The sequence below is a fragment of the Hemicordylus capensis genome, chromosome 5 (genome assembly GCF_027244095.1).
Source record: "Hemicordylus capensis ecotype Gifberg chromosome 5, rHemCap1.1.pri, whole genome shotgun sequence".
Lineage (NCBI taxonomy): Eukaryota > Metazoa > Chordata > Lepidosauria > Squamata > Cordylidae > Hemicordylus > Hemicordylus capensis.
In genome coordinates, this window is record NC_069661.1 from 2990822 (window position 1) to 3009270 (window position 18449).

Here is an 18449-nt window from a genome sequence, read left to right on the forward strand (position 1 = left end):
AAAGAAAGCAACATGATGATAATCATCAGAAGGCCCAGATCATTTTTTCAAATAAGGCTCAGTCCAAATGGAACAAATTGATTTATAAAAGGAACAGTGAAGCAAAACATGAGCTATTGACTCAACCGTGCCTACACCACATGGGCAGTGGTGATTCCTTAGAGGGACTCTTTTATATCTTCCCTCTAATACAGCCAAGAAAAGAACATTAAATTGTGCCTGGGGAAAAAAACCCTTCTCCACCTTAAAGTAGACAGATAGGTTAAATAAGTGGCAGGCACAGGCCTGGAGCCAGCTGAGCAGCACCCTGGGTCCAGCCCCACTCGGTGGCTCCTCCAGGTACGCCCGTGCGCGTGATGTCACACACAAAAGGGGCGTGGCCTGGGCTGCCGAGAGTCCGAGCAAGCTCTCAGCTCGTCATTTCCAGCAGCGTCGGCTGCCTGATAGGACGTTTCCCCCTTTCTCTTCCTCCAGAGAGGGAGAGGGAGAGGAAGGGAAAAACGTTCTATCAGGCAGACTGCGCTGCCTGAAATAACAAGCGGACAGTTCACCCAGACTCTCGGTGGCCAGGGCGTGGTGGTGGGGGACTCCGCTCTGGGGTCCTCTGGAGCCCGAGCCACGGGGCTCGGTGGCCTTTTCCCATTGGCGGCCCTGGTTCTTTGAACCCGTTTGCTCAATGATGGCTACGCCCCTGGGCAGTTGAAAAAACTGCAACAGATATTCCTAGGAGCAATCAAACTAAGGTCTTTTTGCTTCTCTATATCTAACGCCCGCTGTCGGAAAATCTTTTTAGCTTTTGAAAATCTTTTCGCTTTAAGCCACTTTGCATCGTGGCTTAAAGTACGAATACAGTGTTCTGAGAAGCCACATTTACCTAGGATGGTCTGGACATTCTTTATCCAAGGAAGACTGAAAGTTATCCCGCAAAACTAGTGGAACAAGGCCCGAAGAGTAAGTGTGAAGTCTGAGCCAAAAAGTGACCATGCGCAACCATGCCTGCGCCACAAACCTAATCGTTCCAGATTCCAGATGTAAGGCTGCATTTGGGACACAACTAGACAGTCGAAAAATGGCTTGCAAAAAGCCCGCCTGAACAACTTGAAGGGATTGTAAATTGCCTGTGGAAAATATCTGAGCTCCATATAGCTTTTAGCTTTAAAAACCTTAAGCATGGCTACACTGGGGGATGTCGGTGCTACCACCATGGCTGCATTCAGAGGTAATTTTGGAGCCTGGGCCTAAAGGCCTTTGGAGGCCTACCCACCCCACCCCCCAGCTGCAAGTTAAGCATCATTTTTTAACATGTAGGTTCTTGAGGGCGCATACCACAACACCCAGGACAGACTAGAGAGGATTGGGGGGGAGCAGGCAGTGCGGAGGCCCTGGACTTCAGCCCCAAAGTCCAGGGGTAAGAGTGCCTCTGGCTGCACTGCAACGCTGCCAGCCTAGGGTCAAAAAATGGGGCACGGGTGGGTGGACTTGCACCAAGTCTTGCCCAGTATGGTTGACATCCTCTCTTGCAGTGGCGCTCCCGGGTTCAAAACAGGAGTCTTTCCCAGCCCTAACCAGATAGGCCGCCAGGGTTTGCACCAGGGACCTTCTGCAGGCGACGCAGCTGCTCTGCCAGTGAGAGAGTGACAGTCCCTCCTTAGCAGAGAGCTTTGATGACAAAGCCCATGTCGGGAGAATGGGCTCCTCCTCTGGATGGCGAGGAAGGTGCTGAGGCGCCTCTGCGCCAGCTGGGATGGGTCCTGGTGGTGCCCAGCACCCTTCCCTAAGCCAAGGCCTTTGCTCCCTTTCGGAAAGGTGTTCTCCAGGAAAGCCCCTTCCTCTGCCTCCAGGTACGCAACATGGAGGACAAAGAGAAGCTGGTGGCACCTCCAAGGCTAACAAGTTTATTGTGTGGAGCTCTTGCTGTAAGGAATGCGTTTGTCTTTAAAGTACCACAAGACTCTTTTTTCTTTTTTGCGGCAGCAGCTACCCTTCTGGAAGAGAAGGAGAGATGCATAAACAGCTACTCTTTTATGGTCGCCAGACACTGGCTCTTGCTGGCCCAAGGAAAATGGGCAAAGGTGAGGTCATAAGTATAACAGATGGAGCAAACCACCCAGACCAGGCTGGACCAAGTGCATTAAAAACAACCACAACCACCATTGTTTGATTAGAGCAGGACAATGGGAAGGCCATTTTGTCTGGGCTGGGCTGGCTGAACGGCCAAGAGAACGTCTGAGAGCAGGTTGTTTATTGAGTAATCACAATCACATCTTCCACGGAGCATCTCATTTTATCCTCACAAGAAACTGTCCGGTAAACTAGTTCAGTGGCTTCTTGAGATAGTAAACTGGCTCAGGACCACCAGAATAGCGTTAGGCTGACCTGGGATTTGAACCCTGCTCTTCCCCCACACTCTGTGTGTCTGAGACTGTGTTGGTCACACCTTCTGCCTTGAGGGGAACCCTCTGCAGAGAGATGGACTTGTCTGAATCTAAGGAAGACCCCTGCATGTCTATCATGGACATCCTATGTGTGGCAGAGGAGAGTGGGCCATTTTCTAGGTCAGGGGTTCCTCAACCAGATGCTGGGTTTCCAGATGTGGCTGGGGGACTACAGCCCCCATAATCCCCAGCCACAGTGCGCAGGTCTGGATGAACGCAGCGCAGTCAGCCAGTCAATACTGTGTTTACTCGAATCCAACACTAGTCCGTCCCCCCCGCGCGCCCGCGACCCCACACTAAGCTTTTTGAAATGAGAGATCAGGAGGGTCGTCTTAGCTCCAGAGCCCCGTTCCTTTCGCGTAACTGTAGGGAGTGATTTAAGCTCGACTTTTAAGGGGGCTGTCGTCTTAAAGTCAGGTACATACGGCCTGCGAGGAAGGAAGCCCCGTGCAAGGTCAGATCGGGACCCAGAGCTGCTGCTGCTGCCCCCCCAGGCACGCATGCTGGCGGGCAGGCACCGAGCAGCCCCCCCCCCCTTCCTCCCGCGGGGGCAGCAGCAGCTGCTCGGGGGAAGCCCTGAACAAAGGGCCGCTCGTGCCCCCGTCATCATCCCGCCGCTTCCCTGGCTCGGTCCCCCATCACTGCCCCTGATTGGCGGATCGTCTCCCGAGATCGACAGCCGCGCCCCCCAGTCAGCGCAGCCGCAGACGCTGCCTGCCACTGGCCCACATTGGACCAACGGCTGTCGCGCGCAGGCGCCCCACGTGGGATGGAGCTCCAAGCCTCCACCAATCGCAGCCCGAGGGTTTCCCCCGCCCTCCGCCCGGATGAAAGCAGCCGAGCCCAAGTACTCGGGGACGGATAGGGCAGTCGGCCAATGCCGTCCGCGCTCCGAGAGGGTGGGCGGGAAGAACGGCGGGGGGCGGAAACCAACGAGGCCGACGGGGCCTCCGGCGGCTGAGCCAATGGCGGAGCCGTCCTCGCGGCAGGCCAATCGGGAGAGGGAGGCGGGCGGCAGGCGGGCGAGTGGCGCGCGTCGCGGCCAATGGCGCAAGGGCAGCTGCCAGCGGCGTGAGGGGGAGAGGGCGAGCAGGCGAGCGAGAGAAAGGCAGGCGGCGGCGGCTGAGGCGGAGGAGGCGGCGGCGGCGGCGGCGCGGAGCAGGGGCAGCGCGGAGCGAGCGGCCCCGCGGGGGCCACGGCAGGTACGGCGCGAGCCCGCGAACCCGCCTCGCCACGGAGCGAGGGTTATTACGTGGGAGCGCCCAGACACGTGTTCCGTCTCGCGCGTCCTGTGTCACGTGGGAACGCCCCGCGGACTCCTAGACGCGCCCGAGCCTCTGCTTTGTCCGCCCCCCCCCTTCTCCCCGTCCAGGGGGAGCGCAGTGCTACGTGCAGGCTGCTCGCTCGTCAGGAGGAGAGCTTCACCGCGCCGCTCTCCCTGACGAGCGGCCAGCTCCGCCCCCGGGCGGCCCGAGGAGAACGAGCCCCTTCCCTCCCTCCCTCCCTCCTGCCGCCCTGGCTGCGCGGGGAGAGCCCCGCTCGGAGGCCGCGCGCGCCCGCCTCCCGCCCGCAGCGCCCCCCACCCCCCGCGGCACGCCGAGGCTGGGGCTGGCCGGGCGCCCGCAGGAGGGGGATCCTCCGCCTGGCTGTCCCCGGACACGGCGAGGGAGCAGCCCGGCCTGCCCGCCTCCTTGGCTGGCTGGCTGCTGGGGATGGAAAGGGGGGGCGGGTCGAGGCGCCCTGCTCTGGGGCCCATCAGCAGCATCGGGCGGGAGGAGGAGAGGGAGGCCGCCGCTCCGGGGGAGCCGCGCCTGGGTCGCCGCCTCCATTTCCTGGCTTGCAAGGAGCAACTGGGAGCCAGGCTGCAGGACGGGGTTACCCCCCATCCCCTCGATCCCTTCCGAAGTTGTTGTGCACCCCGGAGGGAGGGCAAGGCAGCGGGCTGAAATGGCAAGCCAGCCGACCGAGGGGCTGGCTCGATTTCTTGACGACATTTCCTCACGACGACCCTGTGAGGGAGGCTAGGCTGAGGGAGCAGTGGCAGGCCCAGAGTCACCCCGTGGGTCCCGTGGCTGAGCGGGGATTTGAACCCGGGCCTCCCTGGTCTGAGGCCAACACTATAGCCACTACCCCACACTGGCTGGTCCTGGAGCACACACCCCCCCCCCATGTACTGAGCAAGAGAGCAGGCCCCGGAGGAGGGGCTGTCCTTGGCGTGCTCCCGCCTGAGTGCAGGGCCCCCTTGGGGTTCTTGGCCAGCCGGGCTGGCGTTTGCCGTCTGAGGAGGGTTCAGGAGGGGCTGCCTTGGGCTGGGTGGGGCCTTCCGGGGCCTCCTGACATGCTGTTGCACCCCTGGGCGCTACAGGTGGAGCTGGGGTTGACGAGCGTGCCCCCTTGGTGGCCTTGAGCAGATGCCCCGTGCTCTGTGGGGGAGGGGGGTGATGGGGAGCCAGGCCCCTGCCCCAAAGGACATTCTCTCTAATCTGGGGGTGCAGTTGGATTGGGGCTGTGTGGACAGGGGGCCAGCCTCTGTTTGCTGTCAGGCTGAGTTCATGCTGAGCCCCTTCCAGGATGTGTTGTCACGGGGTGTGTGTCCACCTCCTCTCCCAACTTATGCCCTTGCTCGTTTTCTGTGCAGCAGCCACTTCCCTGGGGTTACACCAGGCCCATTCCTCTTAGCTATGCTTTCAGCCTGCGATCTGGGACATTGACTTTGCAAAGGACGCTCAGAGGCCCAAGGGATGTCCCTCCACTCCTGCATCATCCTCGCTGCCATGCGTTCAAGCCTGAGGGGGGTGGGGCGGGGGTCATGGTCAAGTGCAAACCTGCCGGAGGTGGGACTCCTCCAAGGGGAATCCAGCAGTGAGCTGACGGTCCGAGCGCTTTCTTGGTTGTGTCGGTAACGGGTGGGGCAGCCGTCCCTTCCCCGAATGCCTTGCTCTGGCACCTGGAAGTCTTGCTTTCTCTTTGTTTTTTTGCTAGTACACGGGCAGGACAGCAAATTTGGATGGCAAACCGAGTTGTCCGGCTAACCCTGCATCTGGAATCGCAGAGAAAGCACGCGGTGCCTCTTTCTGCAGAGCCTTGGTGGCTGGAGTTTTCTGTACACTTTGGGGTGGGGTGTGTGATGTGGTATTGACTGATCTTCTCTGTTTGGGCTACAGTGAGGCTTTTTTCTGCGGCCAGATGAGTTAATTATTCTCACATGTGGTTCTTGGCCTTTCCTTGTTAGCATTGGCTCACTTACATAAGTCATCTGGGGGCTCTTGCTTTTGAAAGTGTTTGTTGCACACTTTCCCTTGGCTCACGGCTGTGGCCTAGATTGTGTGGGTTGGGAGTTCTTTGTGGAGTTCAGAGACTGGTGTGTGTGTGTGTGTAGTCGGGAGACCTTTGACTTGTACCTCTTTGGACCTGCTGTTCTTTCAGCGGAGGTGCATCCTGAGTCCTTCCACTTCTTCTCGCTGCTGTTGGGTCAGTCCTTTGGCCAATCTCTGAAAGAGCCTTGTATAATGTTTTTCTTGGGCTTTAGGTTTCTTTGTCTGCCTTCATGTCCTCCTGGAAGCTGACCTAGATCCTAGACCTAGATCCCTTGTGAGTGGTGTTTGCATCCTACAAGAGGACTGTGGATGGGCTGTGTGTCTCGGCCTACCTTGCTCCCTTGGTTCATAGGAACATAGGAAACTGCCATATACTGAGTCAGACCATTGGCCTATCTAGCTCAGTATTGTCTTCACAGACTGGCAGCGGCTTCTCCAAGGTTGCAGGCAGGAATCTCTCTCAGCCCTATCTTGGAGAAGCCAGGGAGGGAACTTGAAACCTTCTGCTCTTCCCAGAGCGGCTTCATCCCCTGAGGGGAATATCTTGCAGTGCTCACACATCAAGTCTCCCATTCAGATGCAACCAGGGCAGACCCTGCTTAGCTATGGGGACAATTCATGCTTGCTACCACACGACCAGCCCTCCTCCTTGAGAGTGGCATGTCTCTAGCTTGCTGACTTTCACCAGAAGTCTTACATCCAGCCAACTGGCCAAGGTGCTGTGGCATTCCCCAGGGAGAGCCGTAGCATCCCCTCTAGTGTCTGATCGCAGCTCCTGGGAGGAGATCCCCATATTCAATTAGGGCTTGGTGCTGCAAGGCCGTCTGCTGCATCTCTGACACTTGCTGAGCCAGAAAAACTTGTATGTGGTTCAGCATATGCTGGAGGGCCCCTGAGCAAAGCTGGTACGTTGAGCAAGCCAGAACAGCGTGGGAGCACTGGTGGTTTCTGGGCCTGTCTGCAAAGAAGGTGTGGAAGAAGCATTGCAAATTCTGGGCTTTGGAAGCTCCAGGCATGTTGACTGTGTGGTTGGAAGAAACGACGAGGATCCGGCTAATTTGGATTTGTGTCCTTCAGCTGCCCCCATCCAGATTGTGCAGTCTTGGCCAGGGCTTTTGTGTGAATAATATGCTGTGATGACATTCTGGGATCGGGGGTACTGGTGGCAGAGTGTCAGTGAACTCTGTATGGAAAGCCCTCCATCATTTTTCAAGGGTGGTAGTGATCTTGAGAGCAGAAACCCAGTTGCTGACCACTGGATGCTTCCCAACTGAATCCTCCTTCCTGGCACAGTTCCCTCTAAGGCATGCGCATGTCCGTGCGCTCACACATTTTCTGATGTCCGCTCAGTTAATTTTAGATCCCGCTCAGGTTGAATTAGGAAGGCCCCACTCTGAATGCATATGTGTGCACACACTGCCTTGATACTGCCGCCCAGAACAAAACTCATTCCGCACACAGATGAAAAAAATTAGAGAGAACGCTGGTTCCTGGTCTTCTAGAACCCTGTTCCAACCAATACCTGTTTGGGATGGAGCAAGATGCTGTGAGCACAATCCAGCAAGAAGGCTGCGCTTTGGCACGGGTGTTCTTCATTTCCAATGGGCCTTGTGCAGGAGACCTTGCTGGATCATGCCCTGTGTCTCTGGAGCCAGGACAGAGGAGGGTTTTGCTCTGTATTTGTCTTCATGCTGAGTGAACCACACTCTTGTCAATTCAGCAAAGAGCGGCTTATCGCCTGGCATGGCAGCGAATGCTGTTCGTATAAAAAAAGTTGCTCAGTTTGCTGTAGCAGCCATTGAGGTACAAAAGGAGCTTTATCGTTAAGCATGCTTTTTATACTGAGAGTGTGTGATGGGGCAGTCTTTCTGGGCACCTCCTGTATCTCATACTTGGATGAGCTTCTGGCTTGGGAGCAGTTCTCACTACAACTTGTTGTAAGAAAATTTCACTCGCTTTCACTGGGGCTTGTTTCTAGGTAAGCATGTTTGGATCCAAAATCACTCTCCTGTACATGCTTACTTGGGAGTGTGCTCCAGTGAAAGTTAGTGTAACTTTCCCTCAATATGGTGTAGCAAGAGTTGAACCCAAACCAGACAGTACAGTATTTATCAGTGTGCTTGGGGCACTGTTGGCATGGTGGGCAATCGCTGCCCTCAGCCCCAGACAAGGAGTAGCCCAGGCACATAAGAACAGCCCTGCTGGATCAGGCCCAAGGACGCCCATCTAGTCCAGCATCCTGCTTCACATAGTGGCCTACCAGATGCCTCTGGAAGCCCACAGGCAAGTGGTGAGGGCATGCCCTCTCTCCTGCTGTTGCTCCCCTGCAGCTGGTATTAAGAGGTATCATGCCTCTGAGCCCAGGAAGTGACCCACAGCCACCAGACTAGCAGACATCGATAGACCTGCCCTCCATGAATTTGTCTAAGCCCTTTTTAAAGGCATCCAAGCTAGTGACCATCACCACATCCCATGGCAGAGAATTTCCTAGAATAATTATGAGTTATGTGGGGAAAGTACTTCTATTTGTTGGTCCTAAATTTCTTGGCAATCAGTTTCATAGGATGACCCCTGGTTCTAAGGTCATGAGAGAGGGAGAAGCATTTCTCTTTCAACTTTCTCCACACTGTGCATGATTTTATAGACTTCTATCATGTCTCCCTGCAGTCATCTTTTTTCCAAACTAAAAAAACCCTGATGCTGTAGCCTTGCCTCATAAGGAAGGTGCTCCAGGCCCCTGGTCATCTTCATTGCCCTCTTCTGCATCTTCTCCAGTTCTACAGTGTCCTCCTTAAGTTACGGTGACCAGAACTGTGCACAGTTCTCCAAATGTGGGTGCACCATAGATTTGTATAAGGGCGTTATGATACTAGCTTTTTTTCAAACCCCTTCCTAATGATTCCAAGCGTGGAATTGGCCTTTTTCACAGCTGCCGCGCACTGATATTTTCAATGAGTTGTCCACCAAAACCTTTCTCCTGATCATTCACCAACAGCTCAGACCCCGTCAGCATACAAGTGAAATTGGGTGAGGTTTTTTTGCTCCAATCTGCCTTACATTGAACTGCATTTGCCATTTTGTTGCCCAGTCCCCCAGTTTGGAGAGATCTTTTTGGAGCTCCTCACAATCTACCCTACCCTACCCTTCACTACCCTAAATAGTTTGGTGTCATCTGCAAATTTGTCCACTTCACTGGTCACCCCAATTTCTAGATAGTTTATAAACAAGTTAAAGAGCACCGGTCCTAGTACCGATCCCTGGGGGACCCCACTTCCTACCTGTCTCCATTGTGAAAACCGTCCATTTATTCCTACTCTGTCCTGTCATTCAACCAGTTACCAACCCACACATGTACTTGTCCCCTTATCCCATGACTGCTAAGTTGACTTTAGCGTTTGATGGGGAACTTTGTCAAAAGCTTTTTGGAAGTCCAAGTATACTAGTATGTCAACCGGATCACCTTTATCCACATGCCTGTTGATACACTCAAAAAACTCCAAAAGGTTAGTGAGGCAAGACTTGCCCTTGTGGAAGCCAAGCTGGTTCTCCTTCAGCAAGGCCTGTTCCTCTATGTGTTTTGTCCTTAAGTATGCTTCGCATCAATTTAGCTGGCACAGAAGTTAAGCTGACTGGCCTGTAGCCTCCATTGACAGAGTGCCAGCAACTCAATGTGCAGAGATGCACCCCTTCTCCAAATGAACTGCAAGTTCCACTGAGCTTGGGCTTAACTTCAGATCACACTTGCCTCCTCCCATCTGAGCCTGCTTGCCTGAGTATTAAGACCTGCCCTGGAGGTCTTTCCTGATCTGCGGTCCCACCACTCCTGGTGTTCAGGTGGGTGGTGGCCTGAGACAGGGCCTGCTCTGCTGTGGTGCCCCAGCTCTGGAATGCTCTCTCCAGAAAAGTTCACCCGGCCTCAAGTTTCTTAACCTTTCAGCGCCAGTTAAATCCTTCTTTATTTTCCTGAGTCGCTTAGATCTGCAGTTTTAATTCTGTTTTTATCTAGCTGCTGCTGTGCCTACAAAATTATGTTTGGTGATTTTATTTATTATTTATTCGATTTCTATACCGCCCTACCAAAAATGGCTCAGGGTGGTTTACACAGAGAAATAATAAGTAAATAAGATGGATCCCTGTCCCCAAAGGGCTCACAATCTAAAATGAAACACAAGATAAGACACCAGCAGCAGTCACTGGAGTGGTGCTGTGCTGGGGGTGGATAGGGCCGTTACTCTCCCTCTGCTAAATAAAGAGAATCACCACGTTAAAAGGTGCCTCTTTGCCAAGTTAGCAGGGGTATTCCTGCTAACTTTATTCCTTCCTCCTTTTTAATTCTGTAATGTAAACTGCTCTGACAAGCAATATCAGGTGTCTTTAACTAGATTTGTATATGACATGCTGGCAAGTTACGTTTTCTGACGAATGTGCCTTCTGAATGTTGCAATGCTTAGGTTCTGACACTGAAATGTTTTCTTTGAGATGGTAGGAACAGAGGAGAAGCTAATAGAAGACATGGAGATCTCTTCTGGATCGAAACAGGGGTTGACATTCCACAGTCCAGGTCCTGGTGCTGTGCCACACGCAGCGCCTTGCCTACAGAGCTGCTCCCAGATGTTGACCCAAGTCTGTTTCCCACCCGACTGCATGCACAGCATCCAAAGAGAAGGCTGCCGCCATTCTGAGCAGCAGGTCAGTGGGGCATACAGCAGCCCACAGGGCAGAAGGGCAGACATTGGGCTGGCTACCCCACTGCTTGATAGAATGCCACCACTTCCATTGTGAAGCTGGACATATGCCACCCACAGATAAGACTCACCAGAAGCGTAGCCAGGTTAATCGGTGGCAGCAACTAACAACCATCCAGTGGTATCTATTGGGATATGAGCTCTTGTGGGCCAGAACCCACTTCTTCAGACATATCAGGTGGTCCCTGGAATAAAGCAGATACGCATGAGTTGAGATGTCCAAAAGGGCCAAGAAACACAAGAGACAGCAATTGTGTCCAACTTCTATGCATACAGCATCCAGCTCCAGGAAGAGTGACCCACTGTGGGAAATTGTGAATTTTTTGCTAGACAGAATGCTTTATATTGGCAATTTTTTAGATTTAGAATGTTTGATATTGCCCTGATCTCACACCCTGCATGAAGAGAGGAGAGTTGCTTTCTGGAGTGAGTCAGTCTAGTGCCACTTCCTTTCTTCAGCCCACCAAGGCAGAGTCTCCTTCCCAGATCTCTGGGGATTTGGGCAGAGGCCAGAGAGGCCCTGGACCAGGCATATAGAAGTGCCATGCAGTGCTTCTGAAGAGCAGCATTTGCCCACCGTCTGCCCCCCCACCCCTGGTCAGTGCCTAGGAGCAACAGGGCCAGGTGGCTGGAACACACCGGCTGCCTCCATCACTTTGCTCAGTCTGGGAAAGAGAATGTCGAGTTCAGCCAAGGGAGATGCAGCTGCTCCCTGGGATGTTCCTGTAACAATATCCAGCCATGTCGCTGCATGTTTTGCTGTGAAACCTGAAGAGAGGGGTGGGTAACGAATCCCCAGGACACGCAGAGCAAAGGGACAAGCTTGGCAATGCGGGGCCACGTGCAATAGTGTGGGTGGGGGGCTGTGGGCTGGGCTTGTGCCCCCTGGGAGTGTTACTGAGGTCAGCTGACAGATGGGCCTGCCCCACACCCTCTCCCCACGGCCCATATTCCTTGATGCGTCATATGCAAGGTGCACACCACCACGTGTAAACAAACATGGATGGCCTTAAAAATGGCAGTGTTCACTTACATTAGGTGATTTTTTGCAAAAAGGAGTGCATGGCCTGCTTAAGCCCGTGGTGGCTGAAACCACCACCATGACCACGACCCAGACAGGAATGCCCAAAGACACCATTGGACCAATTGGAGGGACCTTGAAAGTTTCTCCTCCCACATTCTAGACACAAGAATATCTTCAGCTGGATTTTTAGAGGTATCTTGCCTCTTAGGCTGGAGGTAGCATATAGCCATCAAGACTAGTAGCCATTGGTAGACCTGCCCTCTATGAATTTGTCTAAGCCTCACTTAAAACTGTTGGCTCTAAGCTGTTGGCCATTGCCACATGCTGGAGGTAGCCTAGAGCCATCAGTGTCAGATTTACCAAAACATTTTGCAGAGTAAACTGAAAACTGAAATTCTCTTAGCAAACGATAGTGCTGATTGGTTCCCTATGGGACTCCCTCTTCGGAGGCAGTCTATCTCTGAATATCAGTTGCTGCATCAGGAAGCGGAGGCACGGCGATTGCCTTTAGTAGGGAATGCGCATCTTGCTTTTCCACAGAAGTGCCCAAGGTGGCTCTCAGCAGAACAAAAATCACACACATACACACTCCGTGGAAGTGAGGCAGCCCTCGGGAATCCCCTCTCTTTGTCTTTGCTGCTTGGTCTTGATGCCCTTTTCTTGTTGGTTGCATGTGGCTCCCACCTTGCAAGGAGCATGACAAAGGTAAAGTGTGCCATCAAGTCGATTTTTACTTCTGACGCCCACAGAGCCTTGTAGTTTTCTTTGGTAGACTACAGGAGAGGTTTATCATTGCTGCCTCCTGTGCAGTATGAGATGATGCCTTTCATCATCTTCCTACATGGACATTATTTCAACTTGGCATACATCTTTGAGGGAATAGTGGGGAGAAAGTGGCAGGTAGCTAGAGTTGTCTTGTAATGTGGAACTGGCTTGCAGGATCAAGTAAGAGGCCAGGTGGAGATGGTGCTACTTCTGGGAACCTTTTAAAAAGGCGCGAGGTGTGTGCTAAATGAACATATGCAAGGCTGAAGATCTTGTGCCTCAACAGGGCTTCAATACATATTCTAGATTCTGTGTGTCCTTCACAAGCCTAATCTCCACAATGCCTCCAGTGCTCTATGTGGCAAAGTCTAAACGATGACCTCTCGGACAATGTTGGATCACTACAGCCCAGCAGGAAAGCAGGCAGAAGGAGAACTCTGTGGGGCCGGGTTGACTACAGCCCCAGTGACACCTCAGGCAGTCCATAATTCCTAGGGCTCCATCATTATGCACAACCACACTGAATGTGTGCATCGTCTAGAACATCGGCAGCTTTGCTGCTCTCCCTTTGGGATGTAAAACTGGAAAGAGCAGCTTGGACCAAGGTCTCAGGACAGTCCTGCATCCCCTACAGTGAGTCAGCTCAGCTAGTTGCACAGCTGAATCTGGTCCTGTGCCAGGCCTTGTCGGCTGCAAGGACAGTGAGGCTGAAGAGGAGGGAAATAACCAGCAAGGAAACCTCTGGCATCTCAAAAGCACCAACAGTGTTGCCCAGAGCTTTAGACTGTGCTCCCTCAATGTTGCCACTGCATGCCGCCTCAAAGCAGTCAGACTTCTGCCTCAAGTGAAATTGCAGCTAGTTGGTCCATTGGCTATATCTCCGCTCCCAGGGCAGGCAGATGGCGGGAAAAGTGGAAAGCAAGGAGCTGCAAGAGAACCCCAGAATGCAGGGAAAGCCTCTTCCTTGCTGGCCTGTCCTCATGGTTCCTCTTTCCAGTCTGCTCAGCATATCCTTCTTCTGGGCCTTTCCCCTAGCTCCAAGAGGTGCACATTTTCCTGTTTTCCACCTCTCAAGAGCTGCTGGAACTAGAACCAGGAACCTGCAGCTCTGCACAGCTGCCCCGTGTGGTAAACCACCAGAGCTACCAGTGGGCAACCATATTCTTGGGCACTGAAGGGTTCCTGGCTACTGGAGTGACACCCCCCACCCTGGTGGGCCACTGGGTCTCCTAAAAGGAAAGACAATCAATGCTTCCTCCTCAGATTGAGACTCTGCTTGGACAGCTGCGTCTTCCCTGGCTCCACTTCTACTGCTAGAGGCCATAACCAGGTAGTTTCCTTCCCCAATGCCCATTTCTGGGGCTTCTACCACACTTCTTCCTCCAGCTCAAAGTCTCTCTCCTCCTTTTACTTGTCCATCTGCCTCCTTCTCTTTCAAGTCCCTCCTCAAAACCTGCTGCTTCCTCTACTTCAGCAAAACTTGACCTGAACCACATTAGACTCACCTTGGCCGATCGCCCACTTCCACCCCAAGTCATCCCAGTCCTTGCTGACCGTCACCTATCTCTGCCTGTGGTCCTTGAAGAGTGCAAGGTTTCTGGGCAAAGACCACATCACTTCCAAACTCTGTACGACACCTAGCATAGCTGCTAGAAAAACCTGCTTTGTTTATTTAGCCATGCAGCCACAGGCCTTCAGCCCAGTCCTGTGCATTTGTACCCTGCAAGTTCCTTGAAATTTCTTCAGTGTCCACCAAACCCAGCACTGAGAACAAATTTTGCAGGTCATTAATGAAAAAATGGCCCATCTGTTATGGCAGGTGGGGTGTGTTCAGAGGGAAGGCTTGTGTGTTTGGGGTCCGTGTGGTACTGGGGTCTAAGCTGTCCTTAGAAAGGTCAATATCACCACTTTAAATAGGACCAGAAGCCCGTATGCTGTGTTCACTTGTTCAGCTGTGGCTTGATTACTTCAATGCACTCTACGTTGGGCTGCCTTTGTACGTAGTCCGGAAACTGCAATTGATGCAGAATGCTGCTGACAGATTAGTCTCCAGGATGTCCCCAAAAGACCATAATATTCTGGTTTTAAAAGAACTACACTGGCCACCAATAGGTTTCTGGGCAAAATACAAAGTGCTTATTATTACCTATAAAGCCCTTAACAGTTTGGGCCCAGGGTATTTTAAGAGAACGCCACCTTTGTTCTGAACCCCGCCGCCTATTAAGATCTTCAGGGAGGTTCATCTGAGGATGCCACCAGGTGCGCCTTCTCTGTGGTTGCCACAGGGCTGTGGAATGCACTTTTTGCTGAGAATTGAGCTGCTCCATCCCTGATGGCTTTTAGGAAACAACGGAAGGCACATCTCTTCAGCCAAGCTTTTTAGCTATTTAGCTGTTTTAATGGATAGCTATTTTAATTTGACCTTTCTGTATGTTTTAAAACTTCTTGGCTTGTTTTATTGTTGTAAACTGCCTTGAGACGTCTGTAGTGGGCAGTATAATAGTTAGTTAGTTAGTTAGTTAGTTAGTTAGTTAATTAATTAATGGTCCACTCCCAGATGGCTGCATTTGGAACCGTGGTTTCCAGACAGTCTTCAGAGACGCTTCCAGTGCATTTCTATAATCCAACTGGGCTGTTACCAGGCTATCTCTGTGCAGGAGGGGCTTCAGTTGGTACCCCTCGCTGCAAGCTGGTGACAAGTGCTTCATGTGGCAGAAGCCTCTTGGGCCTCCAAAGCCAGACCAAACAGCGCCCCATGGCACCATCAATTTTTGTGACGTTTTACAGTAACATGCAAGACAACAGGTCCCTGCCCTCAAGTGTTTACAGTCTAGTGCAGCAGATAGTTTTGGGTTTGGAGTCCAGTGGTCCAGCTTTGCAAAGAAAGCTGATGCTTCCCAGCCAGTTGACACTCGCTCTCCAGCTAGCTAAAAGCCATTTCTCAATGTTCTGCCTCTCTCTGCTGGGACTAGAATTGGAATCCAGGACAGGTCTCGATGAAGATAGAAGACTGTTCCTCTCCAGCAGGGGGTTACCAAGGATGGGAAGCCGGCTTCGTCCCACCCTGCTGGTGCTCTTGAACTGCCCCTCTGTGCTTTCACTTGGGTAAGTGAACAGCTGCCATTCACTTCTGTGGGAGCAACAAATCCTCTTGGGGATGCTCATGCTGTGGGGCCATCTCTGACCTTGACCCCTGCCAAGCCTCCACTGACACGGTCTCAGTGTGAAGAGAAGCCGCTGCCAGTCTGTGAAGACAGTACTGCGCTAGATGGACCAATGGTCTGACTCCGTATATGGTAGCTTCCTATAAGAGACATGCTTTACCCTCTCCCAAAATATACAAGCCGTCCCTCTGAACACATCCCACCCATCACAGCAGACAGGCACCTATTAGTTAATGACTTGCAAAATTTCCTTTTCTGGGTTTGGAGGGTTTTCATCTTAAGCTCCATTAGTGCTGATTGTTCTTTTGTGTTGAATCCTCCAACAGCTCAGCCCACGTCAGTATAGCTGCTCAGTATAGCTCCATGCCATTGTTATGAATTGGGTTAGAATTCCCTGCAGAGGCTGAAGTGTGTGTGTGTGTGTGTGTATGTCTGTGTGTGTCTGTGAGTGTACATGGGGTATGTTAGGCCACAAACGACTAACCTAGATTGGCTAGTGTAAATTTTCAGTGTGCTGCTAAGTTTTTGGGTGTGTGTGTGTGGTTAAGTGCAAGTCTGAGCCACCTAATGGCACAGCAGGGAAGTGACTTGATTAGCAAGCTAGAGGTTGCTGGTTCGAATCCCCGCTGGTGTGTTTCCCAGACTATGGGAAACACCTATATCGGGCAGCAGCCATATAGGAAGATGCTGAAAGGCATCATCTCATACTGTGCAGGAGGAGGCAATGGAAAACCCCTCCTGTATTCTACCAAAGAAAAACTACAGGGCTCTCTGGGCGCCAGGAGTCGACACTGACTCAACAGCACACTTTACCTTTACCTAAGTGCAAGGCTACATATGATCTGCCTCCCCATCGAGGAGAGCCAAGGTGCTCTCTGGCCAAAAAAGTGATTGTCAGTGAGAGATGCTCATTGTGACATGTGTATCTGTCTTGAGAATAAGAGGATGAATGTCTCTAGGACCAGTAAGTTTTGACAGGCATATGGTTGGGTAGGCCCTCTGAACTGGAGCCTGGCCATTCATAGGAAAGCCACGTGTTCCATTGCATAGGGCTTCTCTGGCCATTGTGCCTGGAGGTGCTGGGAGTTGCAGTCCAACAACATCTGGGGATTCAAGATGGGAACCCCAGGTGCAGAGAAATGAGCTATGGGGCCTTGCTTCATATCCCACCACTTTTATGGATTGGGTGATTCTTCTTCAGCTCTTCCCCTGCCCCACTTCCGATCCAGAAAATGGCACTTTGCTCTTATTAAGCACAGCAATGGTGATAAGTCTGTTCATAAATTGCAATTGAAATCGGCAATTCCCCACATTGCAGGCCATGTGGATTAGAGACTGAGAATCGTCCTTAATGCTGCTTAGTGGAGGGATGTCTTGAGCTTGGCCTGCATGTGTTGCAAGAGAGATTTGCTTTCCAAAGGAAAGCCTGGTGATGCAGCCTGCTGAAGCCTCTGTGTTGGTGTCCTGATTCAGCTGGGATGCAGGGAAAGGGAGCTGCGGATGTGGTGGCCATGTTTTCTCCCTCAAAGTAGGAGGTCACGGCTCACAAAAGGTTAACTTCCACTCCTTGCTCCTGATAGACAGGAAATCTCAGGTGTTTTTCAAGTAGCTGAAGTCCGTCCTCCTCCCAGCACTCTCAGGTGTGATTCCCCAGTTCCTTCCTGTCTTTGCTGCTGATCAGACATACACCTGGGCTCCTGCTCAAATTCTAATCTGCAGTCATCCTTCTACCGGTGAGCCTTTCCCTCCGGGCCACTAGGCACCAAAGCACTAATAGGAATTAACAGATGACTTGGGCCGTCTTCCTCAGAAAGGCCGCCTTAGATGGACTAGGCATAAAAAAGTTGAGTTATGCTTGGCCAAAGTCCCCCAAGATCCGGCCTTCCCTTCCTACAGGCAGGCCTGGACCAGGGTCTGAGACCCATTACTCTGAAACAACAGACCTCAGTCTTAGCTTTGGTCCTGGGCCTGAGGAGAGCAGGGAGTATTCAGTTCCACCCCCACCTCTCTTGTTTTTTCGAGGAGCTACCAGTATCGCTCTTCCACTGATTCATCGCCTTCCTTCATGGAACCTCAGTAAGGTCCTGAATGCCCTCACATGGGCCCACTTTGAAACGATTTCGTCTATCCCGCTAAAGTATCTATCCGACAAGGTCCTCTCCCAAGTGATGATCACTCTGGTACACAGAGTGAATCAGGGGAATCGGAATCGGGGGGCGCTTTCAGTTCGAAGGGAGCTCTGCGTCTTCCAGCCAGATGTGGTGGTCCTTAAGACTGACCCTACCTTGGTCAAAATAAATAATTAAATATATTAACAAACTCAGTCTTCCAAGCCCATACATTCGCTTGTACGCAGTTTGCACTCCCTGGAGGGTTACAGAGCCTGACACACCTACATTCAAAGGACCTAAGACGGTCCGAGGCCCTCTGCGTGCCCCTCCACGTGATTTCACAGGGCTCTAAAGCGCCTAAGGTGACCTTAGCTCGTTGGCCGAGGGCATGCGTCACCACAGTCTACCAAGCCACATCAACCCAGCTTCCATGGGGCATCATAGCACACTCTACCACAGGGCAGCCACCTCGGCGGCTTTCACAGCACAGGCGCCGCTAGGGGAGATATGCCGGGCATCCACATGGCCCGCCATTTCTCCCTTTCTCAAGCACTACAAAATTGGGGGATGGTGCTCCAGCAAGTGGTACAGAACTGATCCACTCCCCCCCCCCCCCGGTACCTTATAACTGCTCTGGTAAGTCCCTTTGTGATCCGTGACCTCCTACTTCGAGGGAAAAAGAAACATTGGACCTACCGTGAAGGGTTATTTCTCCTCTGAAGTAGGAGGTCACGCGGCCCACCCGTGGATTAGGGACTAGTGTGGTGTCAGGCCATGCTGATCTGCGCCAACCTTCGGGACTAATTGTTCCGATGCTAACCTTGGAACAATCTCCGTTTCTACCTTGATTAATATCTCAGGGCCTCCATCCTCTATCCTACTCCCTTT

At 52.4% G+C, this 18449-nt stretch overlaps 1 protein-coding gene across 1 annotated transcript in view; it reads left to right on the forward strand.

The window, feature by feature from the left end:
* The first annotated feature begins 3431 nt into the window (after nucleotides 1-3431).
* The window catches only part of PAIP2B (poly(A) binding protein interacting protein 2B), a 43249-nt gene continuing 28231 nt past the window's right edge, over nucleotides 3432-18449 (forward strand). The window contains exon 1 of the mRNA XM_053254899.1: nucleotides 3432-3637. The gene's annotated coding sequence lies outside the window, so the exon portion shown is untranslated. The remainder of the gene's footprint in view (nucleotides 3638-18449) is intronic.